This window comes from Pinus tabuliformis, chromosome X, assembly GCF_031772625.1.
Source record: "Pinus tabuliformis cultivar Carrire ecotype Pingquan chromosome X, CPIR1, whole genome shotgun sequence".
Taxonomy (NCBI): domain Eukaryota; kingdom Viridiplantae; phylum Streptophyta; class Pinopsida; order Pinales; family Pinaceae; genus Pinus; species Pinus tabuliformis.
Genome location: NC_142308.1, coordinates 715,905,372 through 715,922,695, shown reverse-complemented (window position 1 = coordinate 715,922,695; position 17,324 = coordinate 715,905,372). Strand labels below are relative to the sequence as shown.

At 37.2% G+C, this 17,324-nt stretch overlaps 2 pseudogenes; both read right to left on the bottom strand.

Moving 5' to 3' along the window:
- Positions 1 to 271: 271 nt before the first annotated feature.
- On the bottom strand, positions 272 to 5,838 carry LOC149141968 (uncharacterized; annotated as a pseudogene).
- Positions 5,839 to 7,135: 1,297 nt separating this feature from the next.
- On the bottom strand, positions 7,136 to 10,168 carry LOC149141967 (NF-X1-type zinc finger protein NFXL1 pseudogene; annotated as a pseudogene).
- Positions 10,169 to 17,324: the final 7,156 nt, after the last annotated feature.

Below are 17,324 nucleotides of genomic sequence, written 5' to 3'. Positions count from 1 at the left end.
CTTCACAATTTTCCAACAAATCTCCTCAATCCGACATTGCTTGATTTGTAATCTCTTTTGGAGAGATTTCCATGCATGTAGGCTTACATGTGCTCACTTTTGGAGATAACTCGTTTTCCTGCTCCAACCAAACTTCATTTTCAACTCTCAGGGAAGGAACAAGAGGGGCGTTGTCTTCTATGTGGAACAAGACTGTTGGCAGATGATTGTTGTTTACATTTTTCTCTAATGAAAGTTGCATTGAAGTCACTACCTCAATCATGTCTTTAGGTTATGCTATTGTGGTTATATCACCAATGCTCTCCTTAAGATACAATTTATGTCTTAAAGTTGTAGCAGGTTTCCTGGTTGTGTTTCCTCTCTGCATAATCAGAAAAGAAGGCTTCAACGGTGTATGTTGATATTCTATAGAAGCTTTTGGATTCTGACATTGACTCATATGTCCTTTATTGTTATCATCCATATCCTTCTTAACCATAGTATTTAGCTTGTCTCTAGGTACCTTCTTACCACTGCTTATATCAGAACTCTTTAAGATGCTTCCTGGTGTGTCTTGGATTTTGTCTGGCATATCAACCTCTATTGAAGTGTCTGCAACATGTTCTTTAACAATTTCTCCTAAGCTTGGAATGTCATCTCTATCATTTCCTTTTGGATCATCATCTTTATTATTTTCTGCAACACCTTCATCTTCAACATTATCATCATTATGATCAAAATATTCTTGATCTATATCAGCTTCATTAAAATCATTATCTTGATCTAGATCATCCTCATTCACATTAAGATTAGCTTTATTTGAATCCTCATCTAGATCATTTTCCTCATTATCGATTTCCTTTCGACATGCTTTAACTTCTGCACATGATTTTTCTAAATGCTGAAATGCTTCTTGAATTTTACTAAACTACTCAACGCAATCAGGATGTGAACGTAATGACACATTGTGCTACGAACAATGCTCAAGGACTCACATTGTGTGCCATGGATCTGATACCACTAAAGCATAAAAAATGATAGCTTGTTGACTTAAATGTTAAAAATACACGAGATATTTTAATAATAATTTATTAATATATAAAAATGTATAAGTGATTTCTAATGTTACAATGAGGCCCTGCTTTTATACCTAAACAGGTAACCTTTCATGATTAGGCATGTCTTTTAGACATGCCTTTTCACTTAACTTAATGACTATTTAACATAATCAACATTTGATTGTTTGATATTTACATTTATTTTACTTATTTACTTGTTATGAATTATATTCATAACACGGAAACTGCCTCCTTTTTAATGGGTCTAGGAGATAAACTTGTTTGCTCTAGGGGTACCTATTCTTCTCTAGGTGCACTGGTTTTCTCAGGGCTTGGTTCTTCCTGTTGCTCCTCCTCTTCTTCTTCTTCATTTTTCTCTTTCTCAACTTCTTCCTTTTGCTTTGGTTCTTCCTCTTCTTCCTATTCTTTTTCATATCTTCCTTCAACACTAGAGGTTGGGGTCTCACAAGGTGTGAGGGTTTGAGTGTCAATGAAGGCTTCTTTGTCCCTATCCTTGAATGTGGACCATAGGACAATAATCCTTATTTTATTCAAATCATCTTCCACTATAAATTTGATGAGTTCATGGTGGCCTAGGTGTTGGTGTTTTCCCTCTCTCACCTTTTGTTTCAGGTACAAGATGGACTACAGGAGGAAATAAGGCACACTGAGTCTTTGGGCTAGGGATAATTCTACTAATTGAAATCTTAGTTCATGGAGCAGTTTGAACTGGTAGCCATAGACTACATTCAGTCTTCCTTCACAAGAGATGAACCTAAGGATATGGTAGGCCACCTCATCTCAGGGATAGGGTAGGCTCTCCCTTTCGACTCCATTTTTATCTTCAATAGGTTTCTCATCAGCAGTGGGGAAGTTCTTCTTGGAAATGGTACTGCTGGACTTGTCTTCTCGTCTCCATGGGATCCCTAGTGGAAGGGTTGTCACCCTACCAATTAGATCAGAACTGATAGAAATGGATAATCCCCTCACCTCAGTGGTGGCAATGGCTCTTTCTCGAGAGTTTAGGGCCATAGAAAATTCATAGGTAATGTCATCATAATATCCTTTCAGTAGCTCAAAGAAACCTAACCATTGACAACTTCTAAAAATTTCCAATACAAGAGGGTGAAGTTGAATTATTTTAGTGGTTGTAGGCTCTCTCCTATTGAATACCCCTCTCATATTCTCCTCTGTTTTCAACTAAGTGTAGGAGGGTTTCTTTCTGTGATAGATCCGATGTGGAATTTAATGGGAATAGAGGGTTCGAATCTCTAGTTGATGATAATTATGTGTATTCTTCTACTCTGTAGCTAGAAAAATTCTTTTAATTCACAAAATGACTTATAATACTTGTAGAATTCAGGGTGTGCCAACATGTAAATCATGGACAGAAGAATGAGAGTGGCACCTTACTTTTCACCACATAACCTAGTATAATGATAATTGGAGACCAAATCAATACTTGGCAACGTTCTTTCACCCTTGGAGGCTTCTTGTAGCAATTTTCTGGGCTTCCTGTAGCTTGTTGTAGCTTCCTATAGCTTCATGTAGCCGCCTCTTGTAGAAATGATAGTAGGGTTCGAATCTCCTCGATGGATTCCAAGGCTTAGCCTTACCTTAACTGAATTTGAAATGAGTGAATATGCAAGAGAATTTGAGCCTTAGTACGTTATATGCTATTTTTGGCTAGGGCTTGGAGTGTTGTGATGACTTGGAAGAAGTACGAGTTTTCCTCATTTGGACCACTCTCCCACATGGAGTATTCATTCCCTTGTCCCTCGTAATCAACACCCACTCCCTGTTATCTGATCTTGACTGATGTGACACTCCCACATTGCATGATGACTCATAAATCATTTTTTTTTCACTAACCGAGGGTGGCCAAGTTAACTGGCCACCTCTAGCTTATAAAAAATACCTTACCTCAACATTCATACATTTTTCATTATTTTACACACAGGGAGGAGCTTAGAGGTTATCATACCTATGCCTACCTCATGTTTGATTGATGCATGCTAGAGTGTTGGACCTTTGTGTTGTTACCCAGGGAGTTGTCTTGTTGTCTTTTCTGATCCTATGTATAATTTCTTTGTTAATGTGTATTTGACTTTTCTATTGTTTATGTGTGCAGGTCCTTTGTTGATATCCTAGGTGCTTCTGCTATTTATCTGCCAGCTTTATTTTTTTTAATAATTAAATTAAATTAATTAATTTAATTATATATTGAAATTGTTTTATAACATAAAGTTTTTTTCTTAATAAATTATATAAACTATATAGTAGTCGTATAATATACGGTTTACCCGAATCGAATTGGTGTCACTATGGTCACGCTGCTACGCGATGGGGAAAAGGGACCCTTCGAACACGTTGACATCGTTTCTCTTTTTTTTTTTCTTTATGTAGGCTGGTGGACGGATGGACAAGATAGTTGACAGGAGGACAGAGCTCGATGGGGAATGGACAGATAGTGCACGGGTGGAGTGATGGGGGTTTGTGACGGAAAACATAGCGAAGGACACCGTGACCTGTTTGTGTTGGGGTGGATTGAGTTAGAACATAGGTGACAAGGGTTTGGATAATGGCGGGGATAGCACGGGTGGGAAAACAACGAGAATGTGGTCAGTGGGCATGGCAGACGGTAGACAGCAGACGGTGGGCCCCAAGGCAGAGAGGGATTATGGAATGCAGCGAGGGACATCGGATTTTATGAGCAGCATATATAGTTGAGATAGTAAGCGCAACAGTGGCTCTAATACCAGATGAAGTATAAAACTTCTGAATAAACATAATTAAGTAAATATTTATTAATAATTGAATGATGATTGTTTATAGTGAGGTTCCATGGCGTATATATTGCCATGGGCACCCTTTTGGAAAGGGCACGATCTTATGATTGTGCCCTTTCATCTAATTAACCTAAAATTAAATAATTTTAACATAACACCAGCCTAGATATCCCATACCATAGAAGAGGTCAATATATATAGATAGATTAGTTATGAGATAAGACCAAAATCTACACAATAAATAAATAAATAAATAAATAAATAATAATAATAGCATGACAAACAACTGCTTTGAGAGTGATATGCATTGAGATCCAGCTCTCTTCCCTGCTGGGAAACTGATCCCTCCCTTTTGTTGTTCAAATCCAATCCTTCTTCCACCTTCCGACAATTGCACAACATGGAATGTGGATGGTACAGTCATGTTTCATGATCAGGCTGGATTAAAGAAAGGCCATTAGACTGTACAATCATGGCCATTCTCTCATCCACTAATGCTCTAGTTACTGCAGGCCTTTCAACGGTAGTGGGATTTATGAGCTCTTCCACTTCTTCTTGTTCTTCTTCTGTTTTATAGGCAGAGGCATAAATGCCCAATTCTCGCAGCTTGGTAGGGGAATCCTCTCCATTTCTCTCATGGAAATTTTTCGCCACCTTTTCTTCTCAATTGGACTCTTAGATTCATTCAGACTCTGCTCCATGTCGTGGCCTGCAAACTAATTTTGAGAGCAATGATCTCTAAGGTGGGGCTTGACCTCTAGGTCCCCATGATCTTGTCTATGAATTTCCATCAATGGAGCCACTTTCACTGGAGAGTAGTTTGGCTTCACGTTATTTGTAGGAAGCTTGGAGGCCAAATCTGCAAGCTTGGCTCTTGTGTCTTGAAGGCATGTTGATGTTGATGCTTTTGATGTCAATGTCTTATGTGCTTTCTCTAATATGGACTACAAATATTTACCTTGCACCTCTTTTCTCAACTAAAAGGGCCTTTGAACCTACGTTGACATTTACAAGAGATAGATTCCATTCAACCATCAAGTAACTGAAACAGGGGAGAGATATTATGTTCGTCGATTTGCATAATTTCAGAAAAAATTGTCATACCTCTAGCTAGTCATGGAGTCTTCTCTGAACTTCTATCTAAGCTCTCAGAGCATTAGCAATTTGCATTGCTCTATAAACATAATTATAATCATAAAATCATTTCAAAACCAAAGGGCTTATTTGAGTTTCTAGCCCATTTTTCTTCTGCAGATTTCTTATTACTTACTCCTTATGATTTGGTGTGATGTTGTTATCCCGAGCCATCTTGCCTAGGTAGTGTCCACCATCGGAACTTCCTCTTGAAAAAAAATTGTAATAATAAGAAGAAATCTCTTATAATGGGAAGGGTGGGGGTGGAGTTGAGGGTGGGAGAAGGGTGGAGGTGGGGTTTAATGGTGGAAGGTGTCATCTTAGGTAGTGTCATGGTGCCACTACAGGGAATGGCTTGTAGAACTAGGCTTCTCCATTCCCTAGTGGGGTGGAAGCATTCTCTACTAAGCCCTTTTCCATGAAGGTTTTTAGATGCTTAACCAAGGACTAGGGAGGACCCAGGGAAAGGAAGTGAGGTTACTAAACACTAAAGTGAGACATATAGCTTCAGACAAGTCCTTACAAAGGTCCTAGGGAGCTTGTAGAAATGTAGGGTAATATAATTTTCTATGTAGAGGTACTTCAAAAGGTTATTTTTTGAGCTGAAAATATCAACCGTTCCTATTATTATTGGAGGGTGAAAGGTGAGGCTAGGAGGTAAAATTCTTTAATTTGAGGATGGGGATGGGATGAAGCTCTCTTTTTTGAGCAAATAGATAGGTGAAGTTGTGTAACTTGCAACAATGATAAATGGAAGCATCATGTGACTACTAGAAAAAATTTCAATGTTTTTTAAATTCCAATTTAGAAATCTACTAACCATCATTTCTTCTGTCAACGCTGACTTCTTTGTGTCACTACTTCCCAAGACTATATTTTTGCAACAATCAATCAGCACATGAGATAGTGTCAGGTTGCTGAAAGAGGTTGGTCATTTTCAATGTTTGAAATGTTATTATACCAGTGAAGAAAGATTCCCAAATAATTCTCAGGATTTAATCATTCCATTGCAACACCCAAGAGTGAAACAATCACTTGAAATAATTTACAATAGGAACCCAAATTTAGAATTCAAAGCTCCTCATTTAGAATTCCAAGATTCTCAAGGTTAAAGAGCTTCTGGAGGCAACTTGATATTAGACTTAGTTTCCCAATGTTCCTTGTGCAGTCCTATAACAAAATTATTTTCCTAGAATCTTTACCATTAATACATGGACATCAACAATATCACAGATTATAGTAGGAAGCAGTTGGAGGTTAGAGTTCCTTTCCAAGGCTAGAGGAAAAATCATGTCAAAATTCAAGCACATCCATGGCTTTGAAGCCTGTTTGAAAGTTCCTAGTATATAACCAAAAACAAAATTGTAATGTTAAACTTCAGGACTAATACTGGAAATGGTTACCCTATTAACTTGAATTTTAATAAATTCAATACTAAAATGGTAAAACTATTAGTGTATCTTATTGACAGTAAATTTTATCACAAAATAAAGGTTTATTTTACTTGAGAAAGCATAATATATTGCAGTTAAGCATGAAAAAATATTTGTATCCATAATTTAAATCAAGGGAATCGACTCTAAAAAACCAATACGTTTATCATAATAGGAATCCATGTGTATAGGTGTACTTTCCACAATTATTGTGAAATTGATGTAAACCAATAAAATAAGACTCAATGGACCAAACTGTGTTCTGCTTCCAAAATTGTCAGCCCATCTCAAAAGAATGGTGAGTAAGAATGTATCCCATTACTACATCTTAATTTAAAATTCTAGGACTCACTAGCTAGGCTTGAAACATTTTAACTATAGATCCTGTACCAGAACCAAAGGGAGACAAAATGTTTTGCATCTCCTCGAAAGCTATATAACCAAAGAAAAATGGTAAACCAAATAGCCTAATCAAAAGCCTTCTCCCAATCATCCACTTCACTAGAAGAGTACTTATTTTGATTCTCTTGAGAGGATGAAACTTCAGTGGAACCCATAGATGTTAGAGGCTTGGAAGATGGTTGGGCTACATTAGTTGACGAAGTCTCTCCTGCATTATATTTCTCAAGAGCTCCATATGGATTTCTTCTTGTTAAAATAGGATTTCTCTGGAATTGCCAAACTGGCCTCAATACTTCAACACTTGACCAATCCTCCCCCATGAATCCTCCATCCACACACTTTATTGCTCATTTTTAATTTTTTTCCATGCATTAGCCTTTTTTGATGTCCCATCTTTTGTTGCCCAGGCATTGCGGTTGGTTAATCCACCATTATGAGGGACTACAATAGCACCTCGATATACAAAAGCATGATCCACACGTCTAAGAGCAGTTGCAGCCCTCACATGATCTATAAATATGGCTAATGCATTCTTGTCATTCAGCCATACAAGTTCACACTCACCTCCAAATCTCAAAATCAGGGAACTCACTTCTGTTCTCTTGGTAAATCAAACAATGCAAGGATGAGCCTGGGATCCATATCTACAACTGAATTGAAATGTGGAGCTTGCACCGGCCCTATGGTAGGAAGTGACCCTTTGGGCATTATGCTACGTACGGGGATCTTGACTTATGTGTAGCCTGTATGACCAGAAAACGTTTTGGTTCCCATCCAGCTGAATATATGGAGAGGTTCCATCTTTCTGCAAGATGTCTCAACATATCCCTTTTTTCCTTTGGCATAGGACCAAAAACATGCACATGAATGCTGCTTGAGCAGGCTTTTGTTTTCCCCAAAACCAAGTATCTAAACCTTTCCTCAATAGTTGAAACCCATTGTGGTTCTCTCCTGATCAACTCAGCCAGAAGTTTTGAAATTTGTTCATTCACCCCTGGCAGATCAACTATTGTGCAAATGCCAAAAGCATCTGCCAAAATCTTCTTCTTCTCCAACTTTAGACATTCTTCGTCACATGCAATATTTCTCTAGCCCAGAGGCACTCTATTTGAATTTGATGACACTGGCTGAAGAGGAGCAGGAAATTTGTGAAGAATAGAGGCTTTAAAGACAAGATCAACTCTGGTATTGTTGCCTCCAGCATTACACAGGACCTTTGCAGTCAATCAACCACATGAACAAGTAATAGTCACTAGCAATTCACATCTAGTATCAGGGCATGAAAGAGGTGGGTGACCTGAAGCAATACAAGTATGCCTGTAATATCTCCGAGGAGCTCCAAAAGGTTGCCCACATGAGATTCTACCTATTGATGATGAATTTTCCTTGGAAACTGAGTCACATGGAGGTAGATGGCATGTACTAGTACACACATGCATTCCACATTGCCATGGTTTCCCACGGAGCTTGTTGCATTTGATGTCATGAGAACCACATGGCACATTTTTCAGAGCTACATGACCCCCTACACATTCTTTTTCAACAGGAACAGTACAAGGAGGGCAATCCCTAATATGGAAATCATGAGTTGCAGGATGACCACATGTCTAAGGAATGGAGCAGGGATATGAGCATGAAGGAATGGGTGTTCCACAAGGGACTGGAGGAGAAATTAAGGTCTTCCCACATGCACAAGAAATATCAGTGAAAATAGTTTCAAGGTAGGGTGGATAGTGGCCACTATGGAAAAGTTCTTGGCAAAAATGCTACCCACATTGCAACTTTTTGCCACGGGGCATTTGACATAAATGTGGATCCTAATCACCTAAATGAGTAATTGAACCCCCTCGATTTGCAAGAGGATGGCCTCTTTCACTGCATCTATGTCTACCACAATTTTTCTTTTGTCCACAATGCTTTTCACATGTGAATTCATCGTTCTCCTCCACGGATACCATGGTCTTCCAGCAGGGGACTGTCTTAGATGATGATCTGCATCAACATTTTTTATTAACAGAAACCAAACAAGGAGGACATTTATACACAAATGTTTTCCACATGGAAGAAGCTTCTCACATACCTCTAGGCAGGTTGGTATGCTATCCATACAACTCTTCCTCTGATTTTGCAGATGATTTTTACCACAGGGGCAAGATTTGACCTTCCTAGGTGATAGTTCACACTCTCCACATTCTCTAGGATGACATATCTTGTTGCACTTATGATTCTAAGAGGAAATCATTTTCATGCATGGGTTCTTACATGAAAATACACCAATTTTCCAGTCTATTTCCCCTTGGATCTCCATATCGCCACAAAGTATCATCTCCTCCTTTTCCCCACAAAAGCATGAAGCTTTTATTAGAACCTTGCAAGGATCACATGGGCCTTCATGGCAGACATTGTCACAATAATGGTGTCCACATTTGAGAGGATTTTCGCAACACTGTCCACATGATTCAATTGATTTATGATCAGAACATCTCCTTGTAATTGTTGTTTTACCACACGGGAAATGTTGGGGGGAGCCATTACTGAGCAAGGTGGGAAAGTCCCTGGATGACATTGCAGAGTACATTTATGTGAGCAATTGGGAGTTTTCTTTTCCTTTTCAAGTGGCTTCTCACATGGCCCTCCACATGAATGTGGAGTGAGATAATATTCTACTTCTAGCTCTTGCACCTTCCCATAAAAACAATAGTAACGAAGATGATCTAGGAGTGAAAGTTGCACAGACTAATAACTAGGGCATCTCCAGTTGGCACCCTGACTCTGCCCAACAGAAAAATCTATAGAGGATGGAGTTCTTTCCCATTTCCTTACACAATGCAGGTGAAAAGTGGCTTAACAACTACCACAAGACCAAATTGTCACTGATCATCCAACTATTACATAGCATATCATGCAGTGAACCTTTAATAAATCCTTTATTAAGCTTCTCTTCAATTTTATACACCAGCTTTGGTACACTGGATCTATCCAAATTTGTTTTCTCCCTACAATCCTGCTTTGTCAATATAGACTCGTAGCTCAAAGGAGGATGAAGAATATTCTACCTCCAATCCTAGTTGTTTTTTACCATCATCCTATTCCTAAAACCTTTAATTTATCATCTCTGCTAACCTGTAGATTGTGTGAGTTTATTTTTGTCAATGGAGGGGTTCATAGTGTCCTCATTTGTATAATTTTTTCCATGGATGGATACCCCATTCCACCTGTCATTATCACAATCGCAGATATTCTCAACATTCTCTTTCCCAAGAAATCCCTGGTTTGCATTATTTATAGAGGTTTGATTGTAGAGTCCATCGAATACAACAAGTGTAGCAAATAATAACTTCTTTGTGGCTATACCTAGCGAACTCACGGCCATGGAACTCACTTGTAGAGTGTGAAGTTCCAAAAATGGATTTGGTGGAAATCATAGGCGTAGCAACATATATCATGAGAATAAAGATAGAGTTATTAGACAGGTGTCACAAGTTAGTAAAAATGGTAGAAAAAATTGTGAGATTAACGGATTTAAAAGAAATATAGGCCTAAATATATAATAATCAGCTATTTCTCGTAGACTTGAAGCTCAGAAAATAAACTTGGAAGTTGATGCAGGAGCATTTGGCTTAGAAGAATCATTGTATTTTAGTAGACATAGGGAGATCTTGTGTTTTAAGGAAGTTGGTTTCCTGAGTGTTGAATTAATGTAATTACTTAGGCTTTGAGTGATTTTAATGAAAATAGGAATTAATTAATTATTGTGAGGATATTTTTAAATGTTCCTGAATGTAGGAGAACATGAGTGATGATGAGTAATTAGTATGGATTGAGATATTGTAATCTTAGAAAGTAGTTCATGATTTATGGAGGATCCTTAGGACTAGTTGAAAGTTGAGATCCTTAAGGGATAAAGAAGATATTTTAGGAACTAATTGAGGACTTAGAGGATTCTTAGGGTTTAGTTGAGAAGATTGAGGATCTGAACTAGAATTGGAAACATAGTCCTTTTGTATAAATGTAAGCCAAGAAGGCAGAAAAAGAGTAAGTTGAGGTAGTCAAGTTAGTTAGTCAAGTAGAGTTGGAGAGTTAGAGAGAGAGATAGAAAATAGATAGGAGGTTTGGATTGTGAGCCTACAGGCATTGAAATGAAAAAGGGCTGCTGATACAGATCATGTAAAGGTAGATCAAGCCAAAGCTAGATTGCAAAATCAAAGTTTAATTTGTATCTATAGATTTGTTAATGAATGAGGAAATTGAATTCATTGTGACTGTGTGTGTCATTCCTTTTATGTGTTGAGTGATCCTTAATTGGGAATTTATGGTTCTGTGTGATAAACCATGATGAATGAATTCAAGTTGAATTTCTGAAAGTCTTTCTGAGTGACAAAAGACTTATCATCTGGGTAGAATCCATGTGATTCCAGTCGGATTTAATAGATGTATGTATAGGTCAAGTAATTACAAAATATGAAGGAAGGGAAATAATACAGAGTGTATTATGTATTCTAGTTCGAAGTGGTGTTAAAGAAACAAAGGTATAAGTTGTAGGTAGAGTAATCAAAGAAGTCTCAGCGCGCTGTTCCTAAGCAGAGAAATGAGTTAGCAGAATTGAACTTGATAACAAGAAATTCTGGAATGGTGAGCTGGCGATGAAATCGAGTTATCAATAAGTGCAGGGATAGGAGCGAACGAATGTCTTGATCATGGTTAAAGCGCCGTATTAAACCCTGGTCATCAATCGTGTTTTCAACCGCTTACATCACAGTCAACTACGGGGGTTAACCATTATTTAACCAGTGTGTTAGTTGAAGGGTCATAGACTGTTGGAACATTGTTGTGCTGACCATTGGATTAATATCACATCGCATCATTCATGAGTGAATGAACCCTGATCGGAAGAAATTGCGACATGGGATGTAAGATGATCGGGCAATTAAATGTCGTGCAAGTAGTCCATGTGATATCACTGCTGGGTGTCGGATCAAGTGTGTCTTGATCAAATGATGGAGAATTAATCTGACAAGATTTGTGTGGAAAGTCAATGTGGGAAGTTAACGTGGGAGCAATTTTTGTTCAAATTAGGCATTGTTCAATTGTTGTTCAATCGGGTGTTGTTCAATTACTATTCAATTGCAAGTGTTGTTTAATTGTTGTTCAATCGGGTGCTGTTCAATTACTGTTCAATTGCAAGTGTTTTTTAATTGTTGTTCAATCGGTGTTGTTCAAAAATTGTTCAATCGATGTTGTTCAATTGTTGTTCAATCCTGCGTCATCTTGTGTCATTTTTAGGTGAGCCTTGGGAAATGTGCCAAAGTCATGGAAAAAGTGGAAAGGTAACGTTAAAAGTGATTTATGTGTATTTCTATAATAAAGTGGATTAACGACAATTAACCATGGTATGATTAATGCTGAGACTAGAATAAGAGGGTATGGTTAATATGTGTGGGTTTAGGAATTAATCAGAGTTTATGAAGATTGAGTAAAGTTTCCACTGGAGTGATTAATTAAGGTTTAGACCATTGATTAGTTCTTGAAACATTTCTGCATGAGAATTTATTAAGGGGTCTTAAACCTTAACTAATGAAGGTTTGACTAGGCAAAATAAATGAAATTCCTGGGAATGAACGAGATTATGCATTTTATATGCATAATGTGGGTATTGTCAGCTTAGACTGGCATCAGAAGTATAGATAGTAGATATATTACAAGGGGCATTACATGGAACATATCCCAATCAGGCTACATAAACTCTCCCAAGAAAATGTTGTTGTAGGCTACAGAAGCAATATGAATGGTATGTGATGTAGGATCCCTTGGCCAGAAATCATTAGACGCTCTTATAACAACAGTCTGTTTGGAACTGTATAAATAATTCAATACGAATTTGTTACTGTTACGGTCAAGGGAGAGAAAATATTGGTCAAATTGTTTGTTTACTACAAGCAAGCATACACAATTCTATGGCACTGACCTGTAAAGACCATCAAGATTATGACTCATACAAGCAATTATCCCATTATCAGGGAAATTTTGAGCAATAGAAGCCTCCATTGCTTGATGATACTGGCTGTCCAATTTAACACGACCACCATGGCCTACACCTAATGTCTCGAAAGAAAGAAAGAAATTATTTTAACGTCCACGAGGCTAAAGATAGCCTATAAGACATGTTGGTTATTCATCTGCTTGATGTATTTGGCCTTTTTTCTGTGAAGCTTCAAAATAAATGCTCCCAACTTCTCGACAAACCCCTCGCTAAGTAGATTATCCCAAGGGCTAGCTGCCAGCATATCTACATAAATTTCCATGTTGCCTTTGAAGGCCTCACATTCTAAAATGAAATGTTTTTCTGTTTCCACTTTTCCGTAAGAAAAGAAAATGCATACTCTTTCCTCCCACACTTCCTTTGGCCTTTTCCATATTTTGGACGTCCACTTTGACACCATTAATGCCAACACTTGCTAGATACGAGTGGACATTGTCATAAAATTGAAATGCAATTTTGGGATGGACTAAGCCCAATCCATTTAATTTTAAGCATTCTAATGCCTCGTATGGTTGGTGAAGAAGAATCCCATGAGGCTAAATAGGGAATGACAATTTTGAATTATAATGTTCCATTCCAGAAACATCAGGCTTCACTTCTCCCCTGTAACTAGTGATAGCATGCCAAAAATAAATGTACCTGGAATAATACAAATTGAAAACGAAGTAGCATGCCAAATCAACTATGAAGGAAAGTAGTCTGCATATACAAATGATAGTTTAAATATATCGACTAGTCACTAAACAAAGAATGTAGCTTATGAATTCATGAGGCAAGTGCTAGAATGAAGGGTTTGGAGCATATAGATAAATAAGGAGTATAATTGAGTAATTCCTAATGGACAGCTAAGGTAGCTTACTTTAAATTGTGGGTCTTCTTTGCTTCTGTAACAATGTGTCTGAGGCCCAAAGCAGGATCCTCTTGTCTTTGACCAATCTTTCCATCTTTTAGAAACTTATAATTCTCTTTTATATGTGTCAGCCGATTTGCAAAATTGAATTATGAGCCCATAGAATGTTTAGAGTTCCACTAGAAAATTGAGCATCAAAATGAAATTATCTTCAGATTATAAGAACTTTGAGAATAAAAAGGAAATTATCTTCATATTGCAAGAAGATTCAGAATCAAAAGGAAATTATCTTCAGATTTCAAAGAGAGATGAATTATTGTCTTCAAATGTCATATTTGAAGAAAAAAGAAGGTCAAACCTACTTTTTGTATTGCCAACTAGAGAAGGCTTTGCATTAGAGTCCATTTCAACAGGTTTCTAGCCATCATCAAGAAGTAGAAACTTTTGAGGGGTGCCTCCTTTCTCTAGACTTTTAAAGAAATACAAAAAAATCACAAACATTTAGAACTGGACCCTTAGGATAAGGTCACAATGTAACTACATCTCGACAAGAGTTGATATACGATTATGGAACATAAAAGGGGAGGCGGGGAAATAATATAATTTTCTAAACCTTGTTTTACACCCTCAATTGTGACATCTGTGTAAAATGCATCCCATGTACACCACCCAAACCAATTGAGTATATCAGGTAACTACAAGAGAAATATTCAAATCATAAGACTACAGAGAACCAATGAGAACTTATAATGACTTAGTAAAACAATACATGGATATGTGTCATTCTCAATTAAAAGTCAAGGCGAGCTAAATGTTTTAGCACACGGAACAAATTCAGACACCATTGGAAAGAACCAAGCTTCAATTCCATGAGAAATTATCGTCTTTCTTTCACGATGGGAAAAGGTTTAAGAGTGCCTCTCAACAACCCTGCGCTATCAATAATTGATGTTAATCATATAACATTGATTCTGAAATATGAGAAGTTCCAAAAGAGAGGAAATTAAATAAGAAAGTTTTAGAATGCCTCTCAACAACCTTGCACTATCAATAATTGATGTTAATCATATAACATTGATACTGAAATCTGAAAAGTTCCAAAAGAGATGAAATTAAATAAGAAAGTTGAAACATGGAAATGTTCTCACTTTACTGCACTAGTAATCACTTCATATGGATCTGTTCCAGCACCAACAAAAACTAAATAAACTCCTTGAGTTGTCTCAACAGCAGGATCTCCTGGAATGCCAAATACGAAGTAAATTCAAGAGAAAATCAGAATGTCTATTTTACTCCAGGGAATTGAAAATTGAGTCATATTAAGAATTTTATTTTATACCATTCATAATCCCTACAATTCTTACCACTTTCCAGACATATTTCAAGCTCATTGTTTTCATTTCCTTGCAAAACTGCTCTGAAAGATCCTTCCAATAGTGGGAAGAAAACAATACATATTTTTGGCTCTCCAATGCCATTGCCCACACCAGTGCTCAAAGGTGAACCTTCACTACCCTCAACTAGAAAAAAATGAGTCTCAAATCGAACATCTCTCATATAGGAGCCCATCCTCTGTGTCATACAATAGAGCTTGAATTGGAACAAAGGCATAAAACGAAGGCCTCTACAAAAATACATATAAAATCATCCATCATAACCCATAGAAAAGAATTGTGATCAGGATAACCAAAAAAGTCCCCAAAAAGTGCACTTCTTGCACTATCAGAATGCATTGTAAACGTCCTGCACATTGAAGTTGACATTTTCTGAATACAAGACGCTAATAATAAGGATTTCATACACTTAAGCATGCACTTTCAATAAATTAATGAAACCTAGTCTTGACAATAAAGAAAACATCCAAATTGAAGACAAAATATATCCTAATACAGTAGCCTCCTACATGATATTTTATTACATTATTAAGCATGTAATCTTTAGTATGTCCTTCAAAAAAACATATCAAAAGCTCAAAACTAAAAAACAAGAGACCCAAATATCATTTTGGTGTTTACTATCATACATGAACATGTAGTTTCTTCAGATATTAATGAAACTCATTCTTGACCAAATCATGTTTCAACTAAAAAAACATAAAACGATAGATTCCAATACCTAGCATTCTACAACTTTGGGTTTTACATAAGTAGATCATGTAAACTATCAGACTATTGAAAAAAATAACACTCAAAATGACCTTCAAATTAGGCTTCTGAATAAAAGATCAAGTTCCCCCAAAAAAAGTGTAAAACACAAAAGAAAATGGAGTTAGGCTTTTGAATACAAGATCAAATTCTCCCAAAACAAAGGTGTAAAACACATAAGCAAATGCAGCTATGCTTCTAAATACAAGATCAAGTTCCTCCAAAAAGGTGTAAAACATAAAAACAAATGCAGCATTTTGTTGCTTAAGATGTACAAAACCCAAATACATTTTGTTGTAATAGAAAAAACTAGTAAAATGTATCAGATCATTACCCCAAAGAAAGCCACATCAAAAAAGTTAACAACACAAACAACCTTCAAATTAAGCTTGATTTTGAACCCCTAATCTTCAGAAACAACAATTTTCCATGAACAATTTCATTGCAAGGAACAATTTCATTTTTGAGATAAGTGAGGGCATGGCAGGGAGATGAGGTCAGTGCAAATAGGCATCTAGCCGCCTGTGACCAGGTGGAATGTGTGTTATAAAGATGCAGAAAATGATGTAGGTTGCAATAAGGAATATCATCATAATCTGGGAAATCTCATATAGTATGTAGGAAAGAATGAAAGCTAGAAATGTGTCGTGAATATTAGAAGTCACTATAGGCAGAGAAAGTTACCCCATACCCCGATATGCCACAGTACCCCAAAACTATGGCAAGGGAACAAATATAAAATGGGAAGTATCTAAGGATCACATCGTAAGTAGCACAAACAAAACAAAAAACTACCAAGATATATAGTACTCCTCAAACCCAGCCAAATATCCATGTAGCATTACCAAAATAGTACAAATTGGGTCTACCTACCTTCGAGCAAAAACACGACTCCACCACCATCAAAACCCCACACAATCACACCAATATGCAAGCAAATCTTCCATTAGAATGCCCTCTCCATTGCAGTAGCTTCCAGAATGCCTAGGAAGGCCATAAAACTAGTAGTTACTAGCTATGTAACACCAAACTCCAGCACCCCATCTGTGAAGGGAAGGCACACCATTGTGTCGCATTAACACAAAGTTCATGAGAAGTCAATGTCTACTGAGACTGGTTTCATGCCTCCCCTGTTACACCATTTATCTTTGGATTCAGCTCCTTCATCTAGCCCACCATGTGGTCGAAGGATTGATTCTCCTGGACGAACACAACTATTGTTTTTATAGGTCCAGGTATTGCCATCTTCAATCCTGTAGCTGCAATGTACAAGAATGCATGTAAACTTAGGGCTTTATCTGGTTGTAACTCTTAGGATACTCTTTTAAGGGTCGGGTTCTACATGAATCGATGAATGGGAATGTAAGGAATCTTGCCCCACCTGTAGTGTCGTTTCCATTTATTCCTAGTCATTCCGCGATAATATCAGAAGGATGATCAATACCACTATGTAAGCAAGCCCATACTGCAAGTAGCATCCATCGTAAGTCCGAAG